The sequence below is a fragment of the Drosophila subpulchrella genome, unplaced genomic scaffold (genome assembly GCF_014743375.2).
Source record: "Drosophila subpulchrella strain 33 F10 #4 breed RU33 unplaced genomic scaffold, RU_Dsub_v1.1 Primary Assembly Seq358, whole genome shotgun sequence".
NCBI lineage: Eukaryota > Metazoa > Arthropoda > Insecta > Diptera > Drosophilidae > Drosophila > Drosophila subpulchrella.
In genome coordinates this window covers 97,705-124,612 of record NW_023665580.1, presented here as the reverse complement: position 1 = coordinate 124,612, position 26,908 = coordinate 97,705, and positions in this window count along the sequence as shown.

Here is a 26,908-nt window from a genome sequence, read left to right as displayed (position 1 = left end):
ACCTGGATCTCTAGAACAATCCGGGACAACGAAATGCATTTCGCTACCAATGAGCGAGAACTTTTAGCTATTGTATGAGCACTTAAAAACTTAAGAAATTATTTGTACGGGGTAAGTAAATTAAATATTTATACTGACCATCAACCTTTGACGTACGCAGTATCCGAAAAAAATACAAATGCCCTAATAAAACGCTGGAAATCTTTTATTGATGAACACAACGCCAATATTTTCTACAAACCAGGCAAACAAAATGTTGTAGCTAATGCCCTCTCTCGACAGAGCGCGAATCCCTTAACCCCGAATCTGATATCGCTACCATCCATAGCGAAGATTCTCTCACATACACCATAGGGTCAGTAGATAAACCTGTTAATTGTTTTCGTAATCAGATAATCATCGAGGAAGCTGACTTCCCATCTAGGAGAACTTTTATTCTATTCAAGGAAAAAACCAGACATATTATTCGAGTATCCGATCGCGAAACTCTTCTAACAACACTACTAGACGTAGTAAAAGCAGATGTCGTCAATGCCATCCATTGCGAACTGAAAATTCTGGCTTTTATTCAGCACAAACTAATCGAGGCATTCCCCTCGACGACATTCAAGCATTGCAAATCGCTGGTAACGGATATTCCTGATCAAACAGAACAAAAGGAAATAGTAACGTTAGAACATAATAGAGCCCATCGAGCGGCTCAAGAAAATGTAAAACAGATTCTGCGGGACTATTTTTTCCCAAAAATGCTTCGGCTAGCAACAGAGGTAACACTAAATTGTAAAGTCTGCTCTATGGCAAAGTACACCCGTCACCCTACAAGGCAAACAGTTGGCCAAACGCCAATCCCCTGTTATTCAGGAGAAATCCTCCATATAGACATATTTTCAACAGATGGAAAACTCTTCCTCACATGTATTGATAAATTTTCTAAGTTCGCTATTGTACAGCCGATCGCATCAAGAGCTGTCGTGGATGTAAAATCCCCGATTTTAAATATTGTAAATTTTTTTCCTAACACACAAACAATTTACTGTGACAATGAGAGATCATTAAACTCCGAGACTATTAAATCAATATTAATAAATAATTTCAACATTAACATTTCGAATGCCCCCCCCATACACAGTACCTCGAACGGACAGGTCGAATAGCGCGTTGCCTAAAAATTGAAAAACAAATGAACGACACTGCGGAGGTTATTTTATTAGCCACAACTAAATACAATAGAACCATCCATTCAGTGACTAACAAAACGCCTATAGAAATAATATACTCTAGATCTGCAGAATTTGAGACGGAGATTAGCACAAAACTTCAACAGGCCCAGGAGAAAAGCTTAGACCAGATAAACAAAGACAGAATTTATAAAAGTTTTCAGGTCGGCGACAAAGTTTTCTTGAAATCAAATAAACGCCTGGGGAATAAACTGTCTCCCCTATGCTCTGAAGAAATAATTGAGGCAGACCTTGGGACTACAGTTCTTATTAAAGGAAGGGTGGTCCATAAGGACAATTTAAAACAAGGAAGAACGCTATAGTCGAGTACCTCGACTATCAGATACCCGTTACTCAGCTAAAGGGAACGAAGGAAAATGGCGATATGCAAGCAGCAAAGCGAGATTGAAATGCGCCACCTACCGGCGGTAGACAGATTTAAGCGATGTGGGCGTTAGAGTGGGCGTGGCAAAGTTTTTGTTTGGATCAATCGATAGGTATTGACGAGACCAATACATTTCAGTTAAAATTTTTTATCTAGCATGAAAATTGTGGGCGCCACAGGCTTGGGCGGTTTGTGGGCGTTAGAGTGGTCGTGGCATATTCGTGTAACAAACTTGCGCTGCGCTCAAGCCTACGGAATCTAAATCTGAAATCCCATTTCTCTATCTTTGATATTTTCCGAGATATCCGCGTTCATACTTACGATTTTTTGAAGTTTGTGGGCGGTTTGTGGGCGTTACAGTGGGCGTGGCAAACATTTTTTTCATTCTAGCATCAAAAATGTAGGAGCCACAGTTTTGGGCGGTTTGTGGGCGTTAGAGTGGGCGTGGCACTCTGCTGAAACAAACTTGCGCTGCGTAAGAAGCTCAGGAATCTGCACGCCAAATCTCGATAGCCTAGCTCTTAAAGTTTCCCAGATCCCAGCGTTCATCCGGACGGACAGACAGACGGACAGACGGACAGTCGGACAGACAGACAGGCGGACATGGCTAGATCGACTCGGCTAGTGATCCTGATCAAGAATATATATACTCTATGGGGTCGGAAACGCTTCCTTCTGCCTGTTACATACTTTCCGACGAATCAAGTATACCATTTTACTCTACGAGTAACGGGTATAAAAAGTGTGGGAGGCATGGCAATTCCTCCTACACCTACGTTGAAAAAGTAATGAACATAAACGACGACGTTGGACTGCACTCCTGTCGAGCAAAGGAATGCACCGAGTCTAAAAGAAGCTTTAGAGGTGTATCCCAACGATGGACCACGCCCCCTCACAATAGCTGAGTACAGGGCACGCCAGCAGAAGAAGGACAAACCAAAGAAGAAGAGGAGCGGCAGGAGAAGTAAACTCTTGCGCCAACCTCCGGGCTAAGGATCTAATAAAGACGGCAGCGACATCTGAAGAAGAACAACTACACAAGGCCGAACTAACAAAGATTGAGGACAAACTTCGTACTGGTGCGAAGTAACGTAACCAGGCTGCATTAGTTGCCAATGCCTATGTTACCTTTAATATTAAAATCTTACACTCAAGCCGATGCGTGAAAACGCTGCTTGAAAACTACTAACCTCTTGTTAGGCTTTGTACTAAAATCATATGGCAGATATTTTAATTATATAGAGCGACAAATTGTAAATCTGCCATGTGAAAAATTACTATCCAAAATATTTTCTTTTCTTTCTAAATTTTTATACCCGTTACTCGTAGAGTAAAAGGGTATACTAGATTCGTCGGAAAGTATGTAACAGGCAGAAGGAAGCGTTTCCGACCCCATAAAGTATATATATTCTTGATCAGGATCACTAGCCGAGTCGATCTAGCCATGTCCGTCTGTCCGTCTGTCCGTCTGTCCGTCTGTCCGTCTGTCCGTCTGTCCGCCTGTCCGTCTGTCCGTCTGTCCGTCTGTCCGTCTGTCCGTATGAACGCTGAGATCTTGGAAACTATAAGAGCTACAATACTGGGATTAGGCATGCAGATTCCTGAGATTCCTGCGCAGCGCAAGTTTATTTCAAAAGAGTGCCACGCCCACTCTAACGCCCACAAACCGCCTAGAACCGTGGATCCTACAGTTTTGATGCTAGAATAAAAATTTTAACTGAAATGTATTGTTCTCATCAATACCTACCGATTGACCCAAAAAAAAGTTTGCCACGCCCACTATAACGCCCACGAACCGCCCACAAACTTCAAAAAATCGTAAGTATGAACGCGGATATCTCGGAAAATATCAAAGATAGAGAAACGGGGTTTTTAGATTTAGATTCCGTAGGCTAAAGCGCAGCGCAAGTTTGTTACGCGAATATGCCACGCCCACTCTAACGCCCACAAACCGCCCAAATCTGTGGCGCCCACAATTTTTATGCTAGATAAAAAATGTTAACTGAAATGTGTTGGTCTCGTAAATACCTATCGATTGATCTAAAAAAAGTTTGCCACGCCCACTCTAACGCCCACAAACCGCCCAAGCCTGTGGCGCCCACAATTTTCGTGCTAGATAAAAAATTTAAACTGAAATGTATTGGTCTCGTCAATACCTATCGATTGATTTTAAAAAAACTTTGCCACGCCCACTCTAACGCCCAAAACGCTTAAATCTGTCTACCGCCGGTAGGTGGCGCATTTGCTGCTTGCATATCTCCATTTTCCTTTGGTCCATTTAGCTGAGTAACGGGTATCTGATAGTCGAGGTACTCGACTATAGCGTTCTTCCTTGTTCTTTATGAATAATAGTATATCTAAATCAAAAGATTCGCCATATATACTTGGCATAAAATATAGAATTTTGGAAAACATTCCCAAAATGGGTTTTGTAGACACAAAAGTTGTCGATTCAACGGCGAACGTCGTTAATAAAGTAGAATCTAAAAATATTGATTTAGAAACAATAACAATACTATTAATAATAATTGTAATTATAATGTCAGCAAGTGTTTTTCTAAAAATCTATAAATTACACAATAGGTGTTTGAAGAAAAGATTTCAGAGTCGAGCAAACGACCTGGATAAAATATAAAAAAAAGGGATACAAAACAAAACTTGCCAGTTATAATTTCAAGAATTATGGCCACAAGTATAGGTAGATAAAAAATACAAACAGAATGAATGCAGAGGCAGTTTTCAATACCTATATGAGGGATCAACATTTCAGTGAAAGAATTATCACACTGGTCTCAACGACCCCAATTACTATCTATGAGTTAGAAAATTTATATATGTCAACATATAATCTAGGAAGCTCACCATTAATACATTGCTCTAATAAACAAAAAGCGATGGTATTAAGCACCATCCCGGGTGTCCACGTGAGAACAATTGAAAGCGAAAATGACATATTAGGTAGTGCTAGAATTTCAGTGGTGTACAAGAATAATTCATATCCATATTATAATGGAATGGAGTGAATCATATAAGGATCTAAATAAATTAAAAAGCGATTTCGATAAATCATATAAATCGATAACGCAAAATAGATCAATACAACAAGCCACTATAAATAAACATGCAGAAATATTAGCAGCCCGCTTCATCAAATCGCGTATACTAATACATGAACAAAGAGATCGACTAGATAAAAATAGTTGGTCTGAAGTATCAAAATTTCTGACCAGACTTCGATCAAACCTAATAACTATAAAAGAAAGGTATAACTTAAATATTTCAATACCGACCATTCTGAACACCCCTCTGAAAGTAGAAACTGGGGACAAATTGGAATCATCAGATCCACCAGAAGTCGACCCAGTACAGGTAGAAGAATCTGAATTTGACAGCCCAGAAGTAGAAGAGAAAGAGTTAAATAATCTCACAATTCCAGCTGTACTTTTTCAATCTGAATTATCAGATCAAGAAACAATTGATTCCGATTGCGAAATCGAACAACACAAAATAAGAACAATGACGGACAAAACTGTTGCCCAACGGGCATATGTTAAGGATATAGCAAATGCTATCCCTGAATTCAACGGACAAAAAATCAACCTAACAAGATTCATAACAGCCTTGAAATTAGTAATCCTAACCAAAGGCATATTTGAAGAAATAGCAGTTGAAGTCATAAAATCAAAAATAGTTGGCTCAACCTTGTACAAAGTTCAAAACGAATCCACTATAAACGGAATTATAAAAAAACAAGGGAGAACGCTATAGTCGAGTACCTCGACTATCATATACCCGTTACTCAGCTAAAGGGACCAAAGGAAAGTGGAGATATGTGATATGAGATAGGTATTGACGAGACCAATACATTTCAGTTAAAATTTTTTATCTAGCACGAAAATTGTGGGCGCCACAGGCTTGGGCGGTTTGTGGGCGTAAGAGTGGGTGTGGCAAACTTTTTTTTAAATCAATCGATAGGTATTGACGAGACCAATACATTTCAGTTAAGATTTTTTATCTAGCATGAAAACTGTGGGCGCCACAGATTTGGGCGGTTTGTGGGCGTTAGAGTGGGCGTGGCAAATTCGCGTAACAAACTTGCGCTGCGCTCAAGCCTACGGAATCTAAATCTGAAATCCCGTTTCTCTATCTTTGATATTTTCCGAGATATCCGCGTTCATATTTACGATTTTTTGAAGTTTGAGGGTGGTTTGTGGGCGTTAAAGTGGGCGTGGCAAACTTTTTGTTTAGGTCAATCGGTAGGTATTGAAGAAAACAATACATTTCAGTTAAAATTTTTGTTCTACCATCAAAACTGTAGGAGCCACAGTTTTGGGCGGTTTGTGGGCGTGAGAGTGGGCGTGGCACTCTTCTGAATCAAACTTGCGCTGCGAAAAAATCTCAGGAATCTGCATGCCTAATCTCAGTATTGTAGCTCTTATAGTTTCCGAGATCTCAGCGTTCATACGGACAGACGGACAGACGGACAGACGGACATGGCTAGATCGACTCGGCTAGTGATCCTGATCAAGAATATATATACTTTATGGGGTCGGAAACGCTTCCTTCTGCCTGTTACATACTTTCCGACGAATCTAGTATACCCTTTTACTCTACGAGTAACGGGTATAATAAAACACAAAAAATGATTTTTCTAGATTTAATTTTAAGTTAAGATTTTTGTTTCCTTCTTTCTTGTTTTAGGATTATGCTTTGGACTTTTATTCTGACTATGACCTTTTCGAAGGCCACTGCTTTAAAAATAAATGACTATTCACATTCGGACTACATACCGGTGATGGATGGAGACGTCACAATCTGGGACGAATTTGGGTATCTTGGACACTCCACAAATATTACTTCATATGAATCTTACGCACTCGAAACAAAGACTACAATCGATACTTTTACGCAAGACCACATGAGACGGATATTGACCGTGGACGTCGGACGAATAGATTCCTTAGTGGGTACTTTAAGAGTTCATCATAGAAATGCACGGAGTATTAATATGTTAGGATCAGCGTTAAAAGCAATTGCAGGTAACCCAGACTTCGACGACTGGGAACAGGTCAAATTTAAACAGAACCAATTAATTGAATCAGAGAGTAATCAGGTAGAAATAAATTCTAGAGTACAAACACGTTTATACGAATTAACCAAATCAATAAACGCAATTTACAAATCAGACGAAATGGAAAAAAGTCACCTATTTGAAATAATCTTGGCCAAAAATAGAATTATAATAAATGATCTTGAAAACTTAATATTTTCAATAACATTAGCGAAGGTTAACTTAATAAATCCTGTAATTCTGGACGAAATTGATATCAAAGAAATTAATCACGAAAAGCTCACAAATAAAAGCATTTCAAAATAATGACATAATACACTTCCTCATAAAATACCCCAAACCTAACTTAGTATGTAAGAAAATTTCTATCTTTCCAATACAACAAATTAATAGGATTCTAGACTTTGGAGAAAACAACTTGGTCGCTGATTGCGGCAAAAAGTCGATTGCCATCCACCAGTGTGACACTTCAATTGGAACCACCTTCTGCAGAAAATCTGACTCCTCAACATGCGCTCAAGAATTGGTATCCGGAACTGTCGCCCAGTGCAGCACCATTCCAGGCCACCTCAGTCCAATAACAACAATCGACGACGGCATTCTCATCATCAACGATGCGGCTGCGAAACTTCAACACGATATTTGGTAACCTTCGACGACTACGTTACGGTGAACGATACCCTCTTCCAAAACCACTATGGCTTACTAAAGAAGAAACCTGCAGTATCAATGGTAGCCCACGTAAACTTCACGGGACACAAGGAACAGCTGAGCCTGCCTTTTCTTCTCGAACTAAGCCTGAAAAATCTCCAACACATCGAGCGCCTTAAAGAAGAAATTGTAACGAAGCCACTTTTGTACAGCGGTATTACTTTAGTAATCGTTTCGGTGTGCCTCTTCATCACCTATCAACTCCACCGACGTTGCGTTCGTAACCGCCAAAGTTAATTGACAGCTGTACTAAAATCTACGCTGAAGAAGTCCGAGGACGGCCTTCACTTAAAGGAGGGAGGAGTTTGCTTGGAACCCAAAGGTGTTGCAAGACCGGATGCAATTCTTCAAATCGGCAGTCTGAAAGAATGAAATCCGATATCCGAGTCGCCGAGTGGTCGGGGAATGCACCGGGCACGAGGCGCTAAGTCAGCGGTCCCACGCTAGGGCCGTTAGCCAAAGCGGCCAAGTAATGCAGCGGGCTATGCAGCGGATGGGAACTACAAGGTCAGCATTCTGCCCATAGCCCCGCCGTCGATTCTGACCGTCGCTGCAGACGTCGGGCCTTCTGCCTGGCTTTCTTATAGAATACTTAAATTAGTTTTAATAAGTTCTTAACAGACTCGCAAAGAATCCAAACGGACTCCGGGATAAATTCCAACAATAATTTATAGTTATCCAAACGGATGTCTAAATATTAAATAAACAGAATTAAACTATAGTTATCCAAACGGATTCCTAAATAAAGATTATAATTAAACGGAAAATAGTCTTGTCTTTACTTGTATGCATATGCAGAGTTCCACTGCGGCACACGTCAGTTCCAATGCTCGGGCTGGGGCTGGTCGGTGCAGCTCCAATTTCTTGTTCAACGTATGTATTTGGGGGTTCTGTTTACGCTTGCATTCAGAAATGCATGTACTCGCAAATTGTTTGTAATTGTTTTTGGCAATTCACTTTTTGTTTGTAAGGTTGTAATGAAATTTATTCGCCTTTTATTGTTTTTTTTTTTTTATTGTCTTTTTGCTGTTTCATTTCACTGCAACTGCTCTGCTTAGGCTCCGATGTGGGTCACCACAAGGGCATGATGTTGGTCGCGGCGTCTCTGAACAGAGCGCTTGTAGATCCTAACAACCTTAAGGATCACCAAAACCAGGAGTAGTCCAACGATGAGCTTCATGGTCTTGTTGAGATCTTGAATATCATCCTTGTGGTCAACGATCTCTACTGTCTTAATCACATTGGCGGTGCTGCCGGCCACTTTGTACGTTTTGCTGCCCATCTTGGGGTCCTTAGGCCATACACTTGGTTCACTAGATCTTTTCGTCCTTCTGGATTTTGCAGGTTGACCTCCTCCAGAATGTGGTCGATCGCAGGACCAGTAATCAGGACTTTCTCCTGGGTGAAGTTGATCCTAGGGAAACGGTCAAGACATCCTTCTGGACACCAGCCTTCTTCCAGTTCTGTTCTGGCCACGCGACACCGGTGAGTTGTCGAATTTTATTTCTGTTTTGCCTTTTTCAATATGAGTGTGGTAAGTCATTAGCGGCCCCTACACTCAACTTAGGACAGTTGTTTCTTCGGATCGATGTGGCTACGGATGGAATGACTTTGCAAAAGAAATCTTCGTACGGCCATTCCTTTATATCTCCTTCCTCTAGTTTTTATACCCTTGCAGAGGGTGTATTGATTTCAGTCAAAAGCTTGCAACGCAGTGAAGGAGACGTTTGCGACCCCATAAAGTATATATATTCTTGATCAGCATGACTAGACGAATCGATCTAGCCATGTCCGTCTGTCCGTCCGTTTCTACGCAAACTAGTCTCTCAGTTTTAAAGCTATCGGGCTGAAACTTTCCCAAAAGTCTTATATCTCTTTCAGGTAGTATATAAGTCGGAACCAGCCGGATCGGACAACTATATCTTATAGCTCCCATAGGAATAATCGGAGAAAAAAATTTAAAAAAATTATATCTTTGGTGTTTCTTAGCATATAACCTCCTAAGCTTGGAAATAACATTTTTAATTAGTTTTGAATTTCGAATTAAATTTTATCGAAATCGGACGACTATATCATATAGCTGCCATATGAACGATCGGAAAATTGGTGGAAAAATAATATGAAACAAATTAGAGCTTCGGTGTTTTTCAACATATAACCTCCAACGCTTGGAAATAACTTTTTTTAATTAGTTCTGAATTTCGAATTTAATTTTATCAAAATCGGACGACTATATCATATAGCTGCCATAGGAACGATCGGAAAATTGGTAGGAAAATTATATGAAACAAATTATAGCTTCGGTGTTTTTTGACATATTGGGACTATTGGAAATATCATTTTTTGTGTTTTTAAATTTAATAATTATAGCTGCAGGGGTATATACAAGCTTAGGCTTGCCGAAGCTAACTTCCTTTCTTGTTTTTTTTGCCCTTAGGCGCCCATTTACGTGTGCCTTCGACCCTCTTCTTTAACCCAGTCTCAGATGAGCTAGTCGGGCTTATTATTCTATTTTTTATGACTGTATCTATCTATTATTAAATATGCTGTTATTATATATATATTTTTTTTTATTAAAAATATTTGTTGCTGAAAAGGAAAAGCTTTCCGGCATCGCACATACATACATACATACATATTTATACCTGTAAACAAAAGAGAGGGCTCATAATGATATATAATATGGCTTAAATGGAAAATTATATATAGTGACATATCCATAGCACCACATACTTCTATGTACATACATTATGCAGTCACCCTCAAGACACCCTCTAAGAAATAAGAACCCAAATTTAATTGTCAACAAGCCAATGGAAAATTACCGAACTATAAGACAAAGGAAATTTCCATGTAACAAAAAACCACAGTCTGTAGACTAAACAATTAGAACGAGCCGCTGTTCAGACTATCGGCCCGTTCCCACAATTCAGGATGCTCAGATTTCCGGACCCAAGTCTGGAGTCCAAAGTCCAAATTTAGAGAATCACTCAATAGCAATAAGTCCCACTCACAAAAAGCTCTAAAGCTTAAAACCGAGGTATGATCGTAAATGAAGTAGGAGTTAGAGAATGAGTTCAGTTTGAGATTTGTCAACAGCAAGTCGGTGTTCTTCCAAAATATTGTAACCAGTGTAAATTAAATTAAATAAAGTTTTTTTTTAAATACACTTATGGTGCAGAAATTTAATTATATAAATATAAAAAAAAATGCAGAAGTGTGTAAAAGCTAAAAATGTTTAGAATAAAATTGCTGTGTGTCGTAACTACGGTTTTTGACCGGGGGCTACTCAGCTCAATTGTGAAAAGTGAAAAGTTTTCCCATTTCCCGAAGAAAAAATATTAAAAGTATTAGAATTATTTATACTCGTTACTCGTAGAGTAAAAGGGTATACTAGATTCGTCGGAAAGTATGTAACAGGCAGAAGGAAGCGTTTCCGACCCCATAAAGTATATATATTCTTGATCAGGATCACTAGCCGAGTCGATCTAGCCATGTCCGTCTGTCCGTCTGTCCGTCTGTCCGTATGAACGCTGAGATCTCGGAAACTATAAGAGCTACAATACTAGGATTAAGCATGCAGATTTCAGATTATTTCAGAAGAGTGCCACGCCCACTCTAACGCCCACAAACCGCCCAAAACTGAGGCTCCTATAGTTTTGATGCTAGAATAAAAATTTTAACTGAAATGATTTGTTCTCATCAATACCTATCGATTGACTTAAAAAAAGTTAGCCACGCCCACTTTAACGCCCACAAGCCGCCCACAAACTTAAAAAAATCGTAAGTATGAACGGGGATATCTCGGAAACTATCAAAGATAGAGAATCGGGATCTCAGATTTAGATTCCGTAGCGTTGTACGCAGCGCAACTTTGTCACGCGAATATGCCTCGCCCACTATAACGCCCGCAAACCGCCCAAACATGTGGCGCCACAATTTTCATGATAGAAAACAAATTTAACTGAAATGTATTGGTCTCGTCAATATCTATCGATTGATCCAAAAATTTGCCACGCCCACTCTAACGCCCATAACGTTTAAATCTGTCTACCGCCGGTAGGTGGCGCATTTCAATTTCGCTTTGCTGCTTGCATATCTCCATTTCCCTTTGGTCCCTTTAGCTGAGTAACGGGTATCTGATAGTCGAGGTACTCGACTAAAGCGTTCTTCCTTGTTTTTTCTTTTTTTTTTATATTTTTTTTTTTTTTTACATTTTATATTAAGTACAATGATTTAATCTACCAAGCTTTGCGGCTCTTTCATGATGGCTGCTATTTCTTGCCTCGCCTGAATACCAAGTTGAGGGCTTCGGAGGTAAAGCCCTCGGGCCGCGCGGTTCATGTGCCTTCTCATCTTCCACGTTTCCCGTTGTATCCGGGCAATGCACAGTGGATCCGCTTATATGGAAGAGCGGCCAAAAATACTAATAATGGTCATAACGTGCTGAAATTTATAACAATAATTTAGCAAATTTGTCTAAACATATAGCAACAAAAATCGGACTTATCGATCGGCTATATCCTATAGCTCCCATAGGAACAATCGATACCGAATTATAAAAACATATTTGTTTAATCTAATTTATTACGATTTTGGTATGGAAGATATTTTTCGTAGTTATACATATTCTTAAAAAACTAAAATAAAAATCAACAAACAAAATATAAATGAAACAAAAATTATAAAGCATCATCAAGTAATTCGTAGACAGATGTAAGCAAACTCGACCTATCTTTTTTAGGAAGTTGTCTCTGTCCTGTTAAAAATGGATCTGAACGCAATAATAAATAGTTCATGACATCTGTGTTTGTTAAAGTACGAGATACTTTCCGACTGTGTTGAAGTCTACATTTTTTTAGTTCCTTGTTATTGGACTCTGCTGCTTCCTCTGAAAGCTCTCCTATCGACACTAATGCATACTCTATTACAGCTGAACCATGAATTAAGACCTTATGGACGGTAGCCGGTAAATAGTACCATGGATATGCAGCTATAAGATATTTGGCTGTATCCAGCGCGTAATTTTCAAATTTCTCCACATTAATTTTGAATCCCGATGCCATGGCTTGCAATAATGTTGCACATCTGTGAATCAAAGATGCATCGATTCCTGTTATTTCGGAGCTCAAATCTGCATTACAAAAGAATTTCCTTGCGATATTTCCGTCGTTTGAAGATCCTCTACCTCCATCTCTAGGTTTGTCCACTAGTATTCCCATTTTTTCGCGAAATTCCTCCTGAATGTGTTTCTTCCTGTTCAATACTTGCATCTTCTTTTCTTCATCGCGTACTTGCCACATTTTGACCTCTAGCTTATATGAAATATGTAAAAAATATTCAAAGAAGCGTATATAAGAATGTAGTGGAGATAAGCCAAATTCGTAAAATCTTGGGCGAACTTCTTTACATTACATCGGAAATCAATTTCCTCATTTTTTCGGCGTTGGTTCCATTACCTGTGCACCACATATTAAAAATATGCAGACGTGGAAAAACACATTTTTGCGATGCACCTATCAAAATCCAAAATCAAAATTTAAATAATAATTTACAAATTAATATTTTTGCAAAAACACAAACCACTAAAGACGAAGACAAAGCAACAGCGCAAAAGCGCAACAGCACAATAAGCAAAGACTCACCTTTAACTGCTTTAGTAATATTAGTAGAAAACACACATCGGCAAATTTCGGCAGCTAATTTTAAAATATTTAGTAACCTAAAATAAGACGATCACAAAAACATACAAATCAAGTTCTGGGTTGTCTTGGAACATAACTAAAAGTCTAACTAAACATAAAATATACTTTAAAAAAATACACAAAAAAGGGTTATTCGATGAAATTAGTTTTACGAAAAAACTTTTTCAGGAAAGTTAATTATTATTATCTCAATTTAAAGTAAATACCTTCAATTCCATAATTCATGTTAAATTATTCAAATCGGAGCACTGCAGCGTACGTCTGATCACTTTAAAGGGCGAATTGAAAGAGAGAAATAACTTCCAAAGCGCAGCTGCGTTGCCAAAATGAACACGTGTTCACGATTGCAAATCTATTTTTAGAAAGTACCGTTAGATTTCTAGTAAAATCCGGTATGCCAAAGAGAAGTTTGGACTTTTAAGAGACAATTTTGATACATTTTGCTTAAAAAATATGTCACCAAATTTTTTGATTTTTGGCCTCTGACGGAACCACTGTGCAATGCGTGTTTGACTTCGTTGGAGTTGCGTCTGGACTCGGAGCAACTGGTTCAGATCCTCATCTTGATCCCGGCTCCGGAGCCGGATCTTTCGATCTAGTTCTTCCGCGAGTTTATCATTTCCTGCATTATATCGCTGTATCCAGCCTCGTTCAAGTTGATGCTACTGCAGAGCCCTTGTATCCACTGACTTGTAGCCGACGAAGCCGGCGGGCAGCTCGGATGGCATGGTTCTAGAGGTTAGAGGACTGCATCATGTCCGTTAACTGGTCGGTCCATGGTTGTGGCTTTTATAGCAGAATCGGGGTAGTTCTGATGACTGTTCTACCCATCATGTGATCGGGAGCTTCATGCAATCCCGCAGCTCTGAGTTTATCGGCTTTTGGAGTCGTCGGATTACGTTCAGAGGTTCAGGCGACATACAGGTCTTTAGCATGGAATACCCCGACACTTTTCCCCACTGCATTGCCCAGCTCATATAGCGCTTTGCCCTTACGCTGGAGTACAACACAGCGAATTTGATTCGGGCCAAGCTTGGCATTATATCCGTCAACTTTGTTACTCTGCCTGTAGTTTTTCATATTGTCCCACGGAAAATTCTACGACCTTACTACGGGTGTTATATGCCTTTTCCGCACGTTCATGAGTTCGGTTTAATCCTTTTTGTCGGATGAGTTCCATCTTGTCTGGGAGACTTATCTGTGAATCTCCTGCCTGTATTCCCCCAGCTTCCGTAGAATCGGATAGGCTGTTCGATGGGTAACCATCCGCGTTCCGAACATGGCGTAATACGGTTCCATGCCTATCGACTCGAGAAGGCCATTCCTAAGGGCACACTTTATTCGACTTGGTTGGGTATCCCAATTTCGCTGATCAGTGGCAATCGTTGCTCGCAAAATTTGGAGTACTGATCGGTTTACCCTCTCAGCCGCGTTTGCTTGCGGGGAGTAAAGTCCACTCTTTATGTGTCAAATACCGTAGCGGGTCATTAGCTCGCCAAAAATTTGAGACACAAATTGTCTGATTGTAAAAACTCGGGGACCCCATATTGATGGAATTCAAGGAATTTGATGACTTCTGCAGCTACTGCATGTCTCATCGGCTGCAGCCAGACAAATTTGGAGAAATGGTCTAGGCATTCAAAAATCACCGAATTCCCAGCTTTGGTCCTCGGGTTTGGTCCCATAAAGTCGATGAACAACCTTTGGCTAGCCCGCTCCGTAACCCGCTGTTCTCCCATGGTTGGTCGGATATTTTTGTTGGCGGTCTTGGTGATCTTACAGACCTCGCACTCCTTCACTACTTTTTGGACGTCTACAGCCATCCCTGGCCAATAGTAAAACTGTCTCAATTGGGCTAGTGATTTGTGCAGCCCCCCATGCCCTGCGGTTATGGCATGATGTGCTCTCCAGACTAAATCGGGTCGCAGCTTGGCGGGAACCCAGAGCTTCCATGCTCGGGTTTCATCCACGGCATCGTTTAGGCAGAATCCCATCCGTTTATAGACGTAGCCTTCCGATGCTTGAAGGTCTGGACCTTTACCTAAATTTTGGTCCACCGCCTGCACTAGGTTGACACAATCCGATGACTGGAACGCTGTCGAATCGAGGTTGATGTGTATGTCAAGTTCTTCCGCACCAGCCTTCTGTAGCTCGTCCATATGAACTCGTGAGAGAGCATCTGGGACTACATTTAGTGACCCTTTCCTGTGTTCTATGGTGAAGTCAAACGCTTGTAGCTTCAGACTCCATCGCGCAAGTCTGGCTGATAAGTCTTTCTGACCCATCAACCATTTTAGACTAGCGTGGTCAGTGATCACTTTGAAGGGCATCCCATCTACGCAGGCACGGAATTTGGTAATGCTGAGGATAGCGGCATAGCATTCCAACTCGGTTATGCTGTAATTCCGCTGTGCTTTGTTCAATTTTGCTGACATATAGGCAATGGCTAAGCTGGGGAAATTCCTGGATCGATTGTATTATCGCGTCATCCGTTCGGATGCATCCTCCCCCAACTACATATCCTAAATATTTTGCCTGGCTGTAGCAAAACTTGGTCTTGTCTACATTTATCGTTAGCTCTGCCCGCTGTAAGCAGGCACTGACCTGGCTCAACATATCCATGTGGGCTTCAAATGTAGGTGAACAGACCAGTAAGTCATCCAGATACATAAATACATTCTCGCGTAGCGCCGCTGGTATAATTTTATCCATTAGTCGGCACATTCGCTGCGCGGCATTGCACAAGCCGAACTGCATGACTGTAAACTGATACAGTGGCCTGCCGGGCACTGTAAATGCGGTTTTCTCTCTAATTTTGGACTCGAGAGGTATTTGCCAAAAGGCGTCTTTTAAGTCAAATGCGGAAATGTAATACGTTTCCTGAAGTCGGCTTAACAGACCCCCAATATGTGGTAGTGGATACGCATCTTTGATCGTTCGGGAATTGACTTTACGCGCATCGAGGCAAGTTACCGGTGAACTCTAGCTACTATTGCTCTCTTCGATCAGAGGTATTTGCCAAAAGGCGTCTTTTAAGTCAAATGCGGAAATGTAATACGTTTCCTGAAGTCGGCTTAACAGACCCCCAATATGTGGTAGTGGATACGCATCTTTGATCGTTCGGGAATTGACTTTACGCGCATCGAGGCAAGTTACCGGTGAACTCTAGCTACTATTGCTCTCTTCGATCACGCCTAGACCTAACATGCGATCTAGCTCGGCGTACACCAGCTTCTGTTTAGCTGGGGATATCGGGTAATGTCGCTGCTTGATTGGTAGGTCCTCGTTGGTCACTTCAATTATATGTTGCTCTAAGCTCGTCTTTCCTAATCCCTTTTCTAGACAAGAGGAATATGTGTCTATCACTTGCTGCAGCTTAGAATGTTATTCAGGAGTAAGCTGATGTGGGGTATAGGCGGACTCGGGTTTGAGCGTATTGTTCATGTCTAGGTCTCCAGTCATAAGGTCGAAATCCGGTGTTGTTTCAACGGCGGCAACCTCGCGTCCACCTTTACCGAGGAATGTGAGGCCAAACGTATCCCAGAAATTAATTCCAAAATAAAATCGTTGTGTCAGACCTGGCACTATCAAAAACTCTAGGTCCTTGGTTTCTCCTTCCCAATCTACAGGTAACGTCATGGCTCCGGTTACTTGGGTCTCACCACCGCTGGCTGTGCGTACACATTCTTCACTTAGCTTCCTTATCGGCCGCGTCCGGTTTTTTAAGAAGCATTCGCTCCTCTGCCAATACAGTTCACACTAGCGCCTATGTCCAGTAATGCGAGTATTTCTTTTCCATCGACCTTCGTTTTGGCAAAGCAATGGTTGTCGTTTTGCACGCTCACCACCGTGTCCACCACCTTTTGCTTGAATCGGCGATAGTTTGCTTGGGCATCATACAATTTTAGTATCTTAGCCGGCGAAGATACGTTCGCGAGCGAGTTCGTACTCCCTCTCTCGTTCTTCTAGGCTCTTATTAGGGGAGATTTTGTTGGGCTTCGGTGTTTTTACCGGAAAGGGTTGGTCCTGGTCCGCCCGGCTATCCCGGTCTTGCCTGACGTACTCCGCGCAAAAGCCGCTGGCCAAGTGTATGGCCTAAGGACCCCAAGATGGGCAGCAAAACGTACAAAGTGGCCGGCAGCACCGCCAATGTGATTCACACAGTAGAGATCGTTGTCCACAAGGATGATATTCAAGATCTCAACAAGACCATGAAGCTCATCGTTGGACTACTCCTGGTTTTGGTGATCCTTAAGGTTGTTAGGATCTACAAGCGCTCTGTTCAGAGACGACGCGACCAACATCATGCCCTGGTGGTGACCCACATCGGAGCCTAAGCAGAGCAGTTGCAGTGAAGTGAAACAGCAAAAAGACAATAAAAACAATAAAAGGCGAATAAATTGCATTTCAACCTTACAAACAAAAAGTGAATCGCCCAAAACAATAACAAACAATTTGCGAGTACATGCATTTCTGAATGCAAGTGTAAACAGAACCCCCAAATACATACGTTAAACAAGAAATTGGAGCTGCACCGACCAGCCCCAGCCCGAGCATTGGAACTGACGTGTGCCGCAGTGGAACTCTCATATGATACATACGTACATACATATCTATACAGCGATAGTGTTATTTTTTTTGTGTAACGTAATTTTTGTGTTATGTTTTTGTGACGGCCATCAAGTCTTGCACGTATATATATATATATATATAAACCAATTTTAACATCTCCCAAAGCTCAGGATCCGGAGCGTCGAGATCTCATCGCCCAGGATTAAAAGGAGGGTAAGTTCGTCGGAACACGGTTCCTTTCTTATAAATACATATATATATAAGTAAGATATTATTGGATACGGTTTATTAATATTATTTCGCGGTGCACAGGTAATGACAAGATCAATTGGTTTTTATTAAGCTGCTGGACAAATGCTGCTGCTTTCTGCTGATTTTACACACACGTTCGGCTGCTTCAATTCTCTCCTGCTTACTCGGCTGTTCGGCTGCTACTTCTACTTCTTCTGCCGTTACTCTGCTGTACGACTTCTGCTGCTGTTAGTCTGCTGTTCGACTTCTGCTGCTGTTAACCAGTGTGCCTTTAGTAGATCTGCTTGCCTTCCCTCTGTTACATATATCCATGCACCATGATCACTTCAGAAGCTTTAGCAAAAACTATAGACAATTATCCACAGTTTAACGTAAGAATTCTATACTTTTTGTCAAAAGCAATCCTACCAATAACAGTGAATGAATTGGAGTTTATATATTAAGACCTTCCGTCTAGATTTTTCACCACTTCTTCACTGTAATAAGACCAAAAAGGCAATTATTATCTCTACCGTTCCAATGGTCATTGTCCTCTCCCGTTTAGATAAAAATTTATTTTTGAGCAATGTTAATTCTTTCCTAGTTAAGATCAAGAATTAATCTGTTGGAAATTAATATAATAATTCCATATATAATAATTATATATGTATACTATATATAGTAGGCAAGCAGATCTGCTAAAGGCATACTGGTTAACAACAGCAGGTTAACAACAGCAGAGTAACAGCAGCAGAAGTCGTACAGCAGAAGGAGCAGAAGAAGTGGAAGTAGCAGCCGAACAGCCTAGTAAGCAGGAGAGAATTGAACCAGCCGAACGTGTGTGGAAAATCAGCAGAAAGCAGCAGCATTTATCCAGCAGTTAATTAAAAGCCAATTGTTCTTGTCATTACCTGCGCACCGCGAAATAATATTAATAAACCGTATCCAATTATATCTTACATTTGGGGGCTCAACCAGTCGCGAATTGCCAGTGAAAAGTGAGAATGCGCAAGCTGCATGTCTCAGAAACAGTTAGCCGATAAAGCGAGACAAAATACAGTTTGGTGCCGCATACCTCAAAAGCCGACAGCAAAGGAAACGAGACAACAACCCAGAGGAAAGAAGATCAGAAAAAGAAAACCGTATTTTTAAGCAGGCTACCGGTAAAGGTATTGCGCAACAGAATTATTATGCCAAATGAAAAGGAACCACCAGATGAGAAAATGGAAAAATACGAGGGCCCAAGTGGATCAGGGACAGGTGGAAACAATCGCCGAAACTACACAAACGTCCTAGAAGAAAACACACAGACGCTCCAAGATCTAGTTAAGCTTCTCACGTTAAAAATTAGCGCCGATGAAATTGACAAAAAAAATGATGCGAAGCTGGTAGTGGAAAATTGTGCCAAAATAATTCCTGAGTTCAGTGGAGAAAATATTTCAGTGCAGCAGTAACTTCAAATTAAACGCTGAAGCATATGGGCTTAACGACAAACAGAAATACGTACAAGCTCGTGCCAAAATGACACGTACAGCCGCTCTTTTTCTGGAGTCTACAGAAGTGTACGAGTACAGCCAGCTGCGACACCAACTTATAACGGAATTCGAGTGCGATCGTTTATGCAGTGCCCAAATTCACAATCAGCTGTCTGTGCGAGTGAAAGCAAACAATGAAAGCTTTCACGAATACATGCTACAGATGAAACGCATCGCTGCTCGTGGGGCATTGGACACGGAGTCGGTAATTCGGTACATTGTCGACGGATTGGGGCTTAAAACGGATTACAAGTACACTCTGTATGGATGCAGTTCTTACAAGCAGCTTAGAGAGAATTTCGAAATCTACGAACGAACGCGTCAGATCAATGAGAACCTGATGGTGAAGAAGAAAGAGTCACAGCCGCTTGCATGGAAGCCCGAGCACAACAGCTATGTGAGGAAACAGCACTGCTACAATTGTGGATCCCAAGAACATCTACGCAGGGATAAAGTGCTTCCGCTGCAATCAGAGTGGTCACATGTCGAAAGATTGCCCTGGTACGGCTGCCGTAAACGTAGCATACGAGGAAAAACGCCTTAAGTCTCTCAAAATCAACGATGTGCATGTCAATGGGCTCATAGACACAGGTGCAGATGTTACCCTATTAAGAATGTCCGTGTTTGAGAAAATGGGTAGCGTCTTCTTGCAGCCAAGCTGTATAACTTTAAGAGGACTTGGAAACAGAAGTGGAGATCGACGGATGTGTCTGGCACACAAGCTTCTTGTGGTGGCCAATCATGCCATCGGATGCGATTTGCTGCTGGGATATGACTTTATATCCAAATTCACAATGAGGTCGACGCCGGAAGGATATCAGTTTTCTCCTCTGAATGAGGAGGAAACTGTGAACACGAATCAGTTAAGTATCTACAATGTGGTTGAAGCAAATACTGATATAGTTGTCCCCTCACAGTACAGAGATACCGTCCAATCGATGATTGAAGAATTTTCCGAAAAAAAGCAGACTGCTGTGTGCCCGATCACGCTAAAAATTTTACCGAATGAGAACATAACGCCGTTTCGACAGTTGAACAAGATGGTGTTAAGAGATCGCTTCCCCGTTCCAATCGTTGAAGATGTGCTTGAAAAACTGGAAAATGAAAAAATTTTCACCATAATGGACTTGGAAAATGGTTTCTTCCACGTTCCAGTCGAAGAAAGCAGCAAGAAGTATACAGCGTTCATAACGAAGGAGGGCCTTTCGGTTTTTGCAATTCGCCAGCAGTCTTCATCCGCTTCATAGGTCATGTATTTCAAAACCTCATAAATGAAAACATTCTGGATCTTTACATGGACGACATTGTAATACACGCCGAAACTGCCGACGAAAGCCTGGGAAAGCTAAAGAAGGTTTTAGATGCAGCAGCTGAATACGGGCTGAAGATGAAGTGGAAGAAATGCCGATTCCTGCAGTCCTCAATAACATTTTTGGGACATCAAGTTGGAGGAGGAGAAAATAAGCCTGGACCGGAGAAAACCAAAGCCATCAGAAAGTTTCCAATGCCGCAAAACATCAAGGCGGTGCAGTCGTTTTTGGGATTAACTGGGGTTTTCCGTAAGTTTATAAAAAACTATTCACTGATCGCAAAACGACGTTAAATTTAAAATGGGTCTGGACGAGCAGCAGGCGGTCGCCATATTAAATGAAGCATTGGTGAGCGAGCCGGTGCTAAGACCCTACCGCAGGGATGCAAAAACCGAGATACATGCCATACAGAAATGCATGCCATACAGCAGAGTTATTGGATACAACATCTAGAAGGGAAAGTACTGAAGATCCTAGGAAACTGTATGAAATGTATAATCTACAACAAAAAGCTCGGCAAAAAAAAAAGGATTTTTGCATCAAATCGACAAAGGATCAGAGCCGCTTCATAATATACACGTAGACCATCTGGGACCAATGGATGCTACTTCAAAGCACTACAAGTACATCTACGCGATGGTTGACAGCTTTAGCAAGTTCGTATGGATGTATCCCACAAAAACAACAGGTGCAGACGAAGTCCTCAAGAAGTTACGGGAATGGTCGGACATCTTTGGTAATCCGGCTCGTATAGTAAGCGATCGCGGATCAGCATTTACGTCGTCTAGCTTTGAGGAATTTGTGAAGGAAGAAAACATCGAACACGTTTGGGGCACCACAGGAGTTCCAAGAGGCAATGGACAAATAGAACGCGTAAACCAATCCATCCTGAGCATTATATCAAAGTTGTCGTCGGAGGAACCTGGAAGATGGTATAAGTTTGTACCTCGAGTTCAGATGGCTATCAATGGCACAGTTCATGAATCTACAAAGCGTTCACCATTTGAGCTGCTGATCGGGATAAAAATGCGTTGTAGACCAGATAGCGATATACTTCAACTAATAGAAAAGGAGATGGTTGATAACTTTGATGACGAAAGAAAGAAGATGCGACAAGAAGCAAAAGATAATATTCAGCAGGCCCAGAAAAAATATAAGGAACAATTTGATGAAAAGCGAAAATGCGAGTACGGATACAAAGTTGGAGATCTCGTCGCCATCCGTAGAACGCAATTCGTAGCTGGGAGAAAGATGGCTAGCGAATTCTTAGGTCCATACAAAATAACAGAAGTGAAACGAGGTGAACGCTATAATGTACGAAAAGCAGCAGACGTCGAGGGACCCCAAAATACGAGCACGAGCAATGATAACATGAAACTTTGGAGTTTCGCTGTAAACAACGAGGAGGCATGGTCATCAGTGACTGATGACTGGTCAGGATGACCGAATGTAACAGAGAGTAGGCAAGCAGATCTGCTAAAGGCACACTGGTTAACAACAGCAGGTTAACAACAGCAGAGTAACAGCAGCAGAAGTCGTACAGCAGAGTAACAGCAGAAGGAGCAGAAGAAGTGGAAGAAGCAGCCGAACAGCCTAGTAAGCAGGAGAGAATTGAACCAGCCGAACGTGTGTGGAAAATCAGCAGAAAGCAGCAGCATTTATCCAGCAGTTAATTAAAAGCCAATTGTTCTTGTCATTACCTGCGCACCGCGAAATAATATTAATAAACCGTATCCAATAATATCTTACATATATAATCATTTAGATATACTTTTCTTTTTTACACATTTTTTTACATTTTTTATAGATAATAATTAAATGTTAATTTTTCAGCGGCGAGTATCAGCCTTGTAATTGTATGTACAATTGCAAGAGCCCTCTGAGCGACGTTTGTAGTCGTGAATAGTCAGCATTTTGCTTATGTGTGCACCTTCACAGGTGGTAAAGTCGATACTCTCCGCTAACAAAATATTTGTCAATTAACTTAATTCCCATATGAATTAGCCAATATTATGTTACTCATCCACGGCGCACACCGATATATATTACCAAATAAATTTATAATGTGAAAAAGAATTCGAGACCATGGTGTGCTAGAGCTGACGCGAGAAGTGGAGTAGGTCAAGAACAATGACATAACTTTTGACGGACAACCTTGACAATAGGGGATCGTATTGCGCGGCCCGCGTCGATCCATTGGCACACGAATGTGTGAAGGGGAGGGAATATGGCCAAAACACAGCCCGATCGTATTGCGAGTAAGCGACAGCTAAGCTTGTGGGGCAGTGTGGACTGATGACTGAAGAACTTTGTGAACTAATATTATTTTCCAGGCACTTTAAATATTTATTCTCGTTATGTTGGAGAGGAGAGAGGCTTATGACCCGAATACGACGTATGCCGGCAAATGGTGCCTGAACATCGGACGCCTCTCCCTCGACCCAAGTCCCTTTCAAGACTCGGGCACTAATATGCCCACGTAACAATTATAGTATATATTCATTCCTTTTTATAATCCGAAATTCGATGGCATGCACAAGTATAAACTCCCTCGGTGGCTGCATCATTGCTCCACACGCAGGTGACCATATGATTTCCATGAATAGATGTTTTCATATTAACTCCATCACATTCAAAGATAGAAAGAACTGGAGGCGTACATAGTGTGCATTGAACAGAATTCCGTCAAATACGTTCAGAAAATTATTTATTTTAACTGAATGCATGGTGTCTATCTAAGTCCACAATCTCGTCTTACACTTTTAAATATGCTTCCACAATTTATAAAGAAATTTTACCCCAAGATGTGCATTCTCGCAATTCAAGAAATGAAAATCTTTGTTTTTCCCAAGGCGAAATGATTTTTAGCAAACTGTCCCCTATTGGCTACCTGAGTATGATGGTGTGTATAAGAAATTATCTTTCCTTTCCCACCTGATGCAAAGTATGTGTGACCTCTTCTTACCAACACTCTCCTTCATTCTATGATTTTGTGTCTCCTTTATCGATTTGATGGTGTCCTATTGGTTACACTTGTATCAAATATTTATTAAAATCAATACTTCTCATCTCTTCTAACCGATGAATAGTCGATGTAACCTACTAGAACTACCTATATTTTTTTAATTTAAAAAAATCTTAAATATTCACTTCCCATCTTCAATATTATCGTACACGCTCACTTAAAACACTATAAATGATCGAGGACAATAGTTAATCTACCAAAAATAGTCTTGAAGTGGGATACTTTGCTACGTCAAACACAACTTAAGTAGAAGTGAAAAAGTGATCGTGAATAAAAGAGTTTAAACAAAAAGTATAAAATAAAATGAATACCCAAAATCAGTTTTGTCAATCTTGCAAGTGTTTCTTGCAATAGAATAAGTGGGCAATCCATGTTCGTTCGAAATACAATTCAACCCCTAAATGGAAGAGCCAAAAAAATTTCTGAGGGATTCAAGGGAAGAATACTGCATTACATGCATGTAATTGATGGATCGTTTTTTTGGGTATTTTTACAAAAAAATTGCAATATTTTCATAATACAGTGAAACCATAGCATATTTCATTTGTTTTGTTGAAGAAATTTCCCTGAAAACTGAAAAATGTACTTTTTTCCATTTTTAGCAACTTTTGAAGGCATTTTTATGATTAATTATTTCGCAAGGAAAACATATGACTTGTGTGCACTTTTTCTACCAAATCTCTTTATTACAATCTAATAAATAGATAAAAATGCAACATGGAACAATCGTACGTTCGCAACCGGTACTTAGTTCAATAAAAAACAAGCAATGGATGTTAACTTCGGCATGCCGAAGTTTGTATAGTCTTGCATTTATAATTATTAAATTTAAAAATACAAAAAATAATATTTCCAATAGTATAAGATAATATGTCAAAAAACACCGAAGCTATAATTTGTTTCATATTATTTTCCCATCAATTTTCCGATCGTTCCTATGGCAGCTAAATGATATAGTCGTCCGACTTTGATAAAACTAAATTCAAAATTCAGAAATAATTAAAAAATGTTATTTCCAAGCGTAGGAGGTTATATGTTTAAAAACACCGAAGCTATAATTTTTTTCATATAATTTTCCCACCAATTTTCCGATCGATAGTCGATAGTCGTCCAATTTTGATAAAATTAAATTCGAAATTCAAAACTAATTAAAAAATGTTATTTCCAAGCTTAGGAGATTATATGTTAAACAAGGAAGAACGCTATAGTCGAGTACCTCGGCTATAAGATACCCGTTACTCAGCTAAAGGGACCAAAGGGAATTGGAGATATGCAAGCAGCAAAGCGTGATTGAAATGCGCCACCTAGCGGCGGTAGACAGATTTAAGCGTTATGGGCGTTAGAGTGGGCGTGTCAAATTTTTTTTCGATCAATCGATAGGTATTGACGAGATTTCTTATCTAGCATAAAAATTGTGGGCGCCACAGGCCTGGGCGGTTTGTGGGCGTTTGAGTAGGCGTAGCATATTCGCGTAACAAACTAGCGCTGCGTACAAGGCTACGGAATCTAAATCTGAGATCCCAATTCTCTACTTTTGATAGTTTCCGAGATATACGCGTTCATACTTACGATTTTTTAAATTTGTGGGCGGTTTGTGGGCGTTAAAGTGGGCGTGGCAAACTTTTTTTTAGGTCAAGTTAAAATTTTTATTCTGGCATCAAAACTATAGGAGCCACAGTTTTGGGCGGTTTGTGGGCGTTAGAGTTGGCGTGGCACTGTGCTGCGCAGGAATCTCAGGAATCTGCATGCCAAATCCCAGTATTGTAGCTCTTATAGTTTCCGAGATCTCAGCGTTCATACGGACAGACAGTGAAGGAAAAAAATAGCAGTGAAAAATATTAGTTTTTGAAGTGAAAAACAACATAAGGTGCATATAAATAAACAAATGAATAATAATTCAAGTATGTGAAAGAATCTTAAAATCTAATTGAGTGCAAACTTCCTAGGGACCAAAAATAGGAGATGTTTGTTGTTAAAATTCTTTTAAAATGAATAATAAATATATTAAACCACTATTTTTACTTTTGTGTACGTAAACAAATTCCTAACATGGCTATTTAAATAAAAGTCTCAAATATCTCTAATTTTCAGTCCCTTGTCTAGTAATCCTTTGGTATCTACCGATGCTTATCAGCTGATCCACTGCATATGTAAAGCCGAGCTTAAATTTTGCAACCCCGTTTCCGTTCTCATACCGTTCTCATTCTGTCAATACCGGTGCCAAAGATAAGTTCATATCAAAGTATTCTCGTGGCGACTTATATAAAAAAACATGTGTGAAATTGGAACTAAATTCTTTAAATTGATTTGATTGTCTGCGGATATTTAATTACCCCCTCAGTTGTGTGTTATGGTTATAGCCTCCGATTACCTACATAACTAGGGTAAGAACTAATAAAAAGTGTGTGACCAGAATTTAATCTCAACCTGTTTCTGATGGGTCTCTCCAGCATCGAGCCCCACAAGGTTGGGCAATAATTAATTCTTATGCAAAACCTCATTGCCTGGATGACCATTGCCCAAACCAAAAACCGTTCTTGGTGGTCAATAATTCTCGAACTTTTGGGGGCCATAATCGCTTGCTACCCTACGCATGTATGGGCGGCAGCGCGGAAAGCAACGCGCGCCGAAGCTGATAGAAAAAAGACCCGAAGACCCATGCCGAAGTCATACGAACATCTACGTTATACGTGAGCGAGCAGAGGATGGGCAGAACACTTCCCTATGCTCACTAGATAGGCCGCTGCCGACCCCTGCATTTAACCCTTACATGCAAGGTCACAACGTCGTCCACAGGCCTGTCGACATCGAAGAACCTAGTCGTAAGTACGGCGTAGCCGAGAATACCTCACAAATCTATATGAATGAAGCCTATTGTCAGCACACAGAGTAAACCTCTTTAAACCCCTATAACTCGCGATCTTTATTTAAAGTCCCTAAAACATTGAATATCATATAAATGAATACAAACTTACTGAAATTTCTGTCTTATCCTAGTTTTAGGCACACATTGTATAAAAATTGTTCAATTATAACCTGAATGAAATCATGAGTTGCTGACTTCTTTATTTAGACACCTTAAGTAAACATCACCTCGGTGGTATTTCTGCACCGTATTATTATGAGAATAGTTCCACCTAAGCTTT